Source organism: Lutjanus erythropterus, chromosome 3 (genome assembly GCF_056507025.1).
Source record: "Lutjanus erythropterus isolate fLutEry1 chromosome 3, fLutEry1.hap2, whole genome shotgun sequence".
NCBI classification, from domain to species: Eukaryota; Metazoa; Chordata; class Actinopteri; order Lutjaniformes; family Lutjanidae; genus Lutjanus; species Lutjanus erythropterus.
In genome coordinates this window covers 18,531,719-18,535,953 of record NC_139319.1, presented here as the reverse complement: position 1 = coordinate 18,535,953, position 4,235 = coordinate 18,531,719, and positions in this window count along the sequence as shown.

Genomic DNA, 4,235 nt, shown 5'->3' with positions numbered 1-4,235 from the left:
CCAACAATAGCCACAGTGTTGTTTGGGTAGTAGCGTCCAGGACTCTTGGACATTCTTCCCATGTCAGTATAATCACTACTGGGAGGTAGCTCCATTACGGATTACCATATCATTAATAGTATCCATGACTTTTGTTCAAAGGCTACTTGTGTAATGTTGCCTTGTGGATGACGGCTAATCCGCTGAGCTGCAGCTGTAGGAAAGAAGAGGGGTAGATCCCACCGTCGGTCTCCCTCACACACACACACACACACACACACACACACACACACACACACACACACACACACACACACATATAGACACACTCACTACTCCAAACATGCAAACACACACACTCTTAGAAACAAGGGTTCTAAAAGGGTTCATCCTGAAGGAATGAGGATCTACCTAGAACCTAGAGAGTTCTTCAAGGATTGTTGAGATACTTTCGTCAAGGGTTCGTCTTTGTAACATAACATGAAAGGGTTCTCAGTAGAACCTCCTGGGTGGGTTCTAGATAAAACCCTGATATGATAGAACCTCCTGGGTGGGTTCTAGATAAAATACCTGGGATATAAAAGTGTTCTCGATAGGAACCCCCCCCCCCCCCCCAGGTCAGCTGTAGATAAAACGCTATTATAGGGTTCTCTGTCAACCCCCCCCCCCCCGATGAGTTCTAGATAAAATGCTTGGATATGAAAGGGTTCTCTAAAGAACAACTCCAGTAGGCTCTAGATAAACCCTTGGGATATAAAAAGGTTCTCGGTAGAATCCCACAGTGGGTTCTAGATATAACACTTGGGATATAAAAGGGTTCTCAATAGAAACCTTTGGATAGGGTCTGGATAGAACCCTTGGAATATAAAAACGTAGAATCCACTGGGTGGGTCCTTGTTAGCACCATCATAAAGTGTAAAGATTCTTGATAAAACCCTAGATAGGGTACAATAGAAGGGTTCTCCTAGGAACCAAGAAGAATTCTCCTATGGAGACAAGCTTAAGAACCCTTAACGGTTCTGGTGAGAATCTTTATTTCTAAGCGTGTATGGAGGGTTCTCTGTGTCCAGGCGCACGGGGATCGGGTCACTGAAAGACAGATACAAATAAAAACGTTCTCCAAGGCACCAGACAAGGTTCTCCTAGCGAGACAAGCAGAAGAACCCTTTATGGTTCCGGTGAGAATCTTTATTTCTAAGCGTGTATAGAAGCATCTCTGTGTCCAGGCCCACGGGGATCAGGCCCCTGAAAGACAGATACAAACAACAGTCAAATACAAAGTTCCCCCCATAGAGAAAAAGAAACATCCATTCTACACTTCCCAACTGATCCCCTCCTTAAAGCCAAAGACCAACCCCCCCGCCCGCCTCCTCCCCCCTTTCTCTTCTCCCCTCTTCTCCTCTCCTCCCAGTGTCCCTGAGTTGGCTCTCGTCCTCCCATTAAAGCCCCCCGCTCTTTAGCAGGAGCAGCCCTCCTCTCTCAGATGGTGGGCCAGATTAGGAGGGGAACAATAACAGTTTTCAATGTAAAATGTGCATCTTGTTAGGCCTTTTTCTCTCCTCTCCCATCTTATGATGGGGAGAGAAAAGGAGAAGCGTAAGCGGCCATTCACAAAGTTATCTGTGGGTGTCTTCTCCCCACAAACGATGGCTTGTTCTGTGGCTGTTTTAATCCTCCTATATTCTCAGTCTCACCGCTGGATTTTAGCCGAGAATACGCAACCGAAGACCTATAGACTGGGGTTTCCATAGGCGTTTCAGCTCAGTCGATGTTAAGTTTTAAACTGATCTTCATGCAGTTTTTTGCCGAGAAACTTCTTGACACTTTCTTGTTATTTTGTAACTGAATTTTTGAATTTGTTCTTACTTTATAGTGATTTTAGAGCAAAAATTAAATTCAGATATAACAAAAAAATATTAATCCTAATTCACTTAATTCACAGCTTGTTGCAGCATCAGTTAGCTTGTTTGTGAAATCAAGCATTTGCTGTTATCTCCGTGAGACTGATACCATAATTGAAATTAAAATGTTCTTGAAAATAAATAAGAATAATAATAACAGTTACACAGAGTTGAGGGAGAAGTCTGCAAATGGTGACATGGTAATATCTCTATTTATTTATATACAGCCTTTCCTGCCCATAGTTTGTTTACCCAGATGTTTTATATAGAGTCCTCATGGAGCAAATGTACAGAAATCATGTGCTTTTTTTCTGAGTAGAACAGAGCTGCAACTATTAATCGATTGCTTTCAAGTATTAAATGAATTGCTATCAATTTTGATAATCTATTAATCATTTTGAGTCTGTTTTTTAAAGAAAGAATTCTCTTATTTCAGCTTCTCAAATGTGAATATTTTCTGGTTTCTTAAGTCCTCTGTGACAGCAGACTTGATATTTGATATTTTAGGACATCATCTTGGGTTTTGGGAAACAGCGATCAATATTTTCCACCATTTTCTAACATTTTATGGACCAAACAACTAATTGATTAATAGGGAAAATGATTAACAGATTAATTGACAATGAAAAGAGCTGTTACTTGTAGCCCCAGAATACACAATATGTAGGGATGCTGAAGCCATTTTCAAAGCTTTATCTAGATTAATGTCTGATACCAAACAGGGTAAAATAAAATCTCCCTGTTCTGTTTGTTTGATTTTTGTTTGAATGGATTCCAGCCCCGCCTTGGGAAGCCTGAGAGTCACCCCCGGTGTTGGCATGTTGGTGGGGAGAGCTGCCAACTCTGAGTGCAGCAGATACCTCTGAATGATGCACCCTCAAGCCCTTGTTTGTTTTCTTAATGGGTATTAATGTTGGGCATAAAACAACACTTCTTTGTGTGCATGTTGGCTTTTTCTTGATAGTGGGAGGATGACAAAGTTTCTGCATTAAAGTCATGTAAACTCACAGAAACAATATGAAAAAAAAAATGTTAGACTAAATAGTTTTAACTATTTTTAACTGCACCACCTCGAGAGTTTAAAATTATAATAATTCATTTACTAATAAAGGATGAAATTGGTGGATCTTGAATAAAGAATATTTTGTCATTTTACTGTTCATAAGGTCATGAATTAAGTTTCCCACTTAAATATTTACAAAAGGCTGAGAGATAATTTACTTTAGTTTGTCTATAAAAATTTAGCTTGTCTATAAAATGTCAAAAAAATTGTGAAAAACAGCAACAACAAAAAAGTCCCAGAGACCAAAGTGACCTCATTAAATTACTTCTTTAGTCCAACCGTAAGTCTAAAATTCAAAGACTCTTACTATCAGAAATGATAAAGAAATGCAGAAAATCCTCACATTTAAGAAGCTGACATTTTTGTATGAAAAATAATCAAGATGATTAATTGATCATCAACATAGTTGCAGCTCTGCTCAAATTTCAGAATCATGAGTGCACCCTGGTGGCTTGTGGGGTGTTTAAAAGATACTGGTCATGATCATCATCCCCTGTCTGAGGAACAGTTTTTTCTTGTTTCCCATCATCTCTCCACAGTTTAAAAGGCAAAACATGTCCGACAAATGCTAAAAAAAACGACCCAGAATCACGTTGAATTGCCCGAGTACAAATTCAAACATGAGGAAACTGCTTTGTGTTAAAAAACAGTCAAACTTATGAGTATTTAGTAAAATATGTACATATTATATATGGACATGCATATATTTGAAATGTTCAGTGATCAATTGAAGACCTTATAGAAGTATTTGAAACAGCGTGTTTTCTGGCAGCTCTGTCTGTCTTATTTGATGACTGACTTGTGTTGCTTCAGACTGATTTACTGCCTTATGTGGTTGTTGTCTGTGTTGTGCAGCATCATGTTCTCGGTGTCTGACATGGGTGCCCTGCTGTGAAGGTCATGTTGAGGTCAGTGAGGGTATGACCGCTTCGCCCACCACCACGATGACCACTGCCATATATGACCAAATGGACAGTTTAAACGCTGTAAAAACTAAAAGAAACACTTTAAATTTATAATATTGTTTCTCATTTTGAACATTACTCTCATTGTCTGTCAGTGTCTCTCCTCTAAGTCTTTCTATCGCTCTGCTTTATCTTCATTTATCCAAAAGCTGCCTCTCTCCCACATACAAAAAGCTCTTTCAGTGACATTAAAAGCGTTCAGTCACACTATCGACATTCACACGAGAAAATGTATTTTGCTAGATCTCATTCAATTCTTCCTCATGCAGTCACTTGAGGTGAAGTCTCCGACCCTGCCAATCTCATTCCTGCTTTATTTCTTTCTCT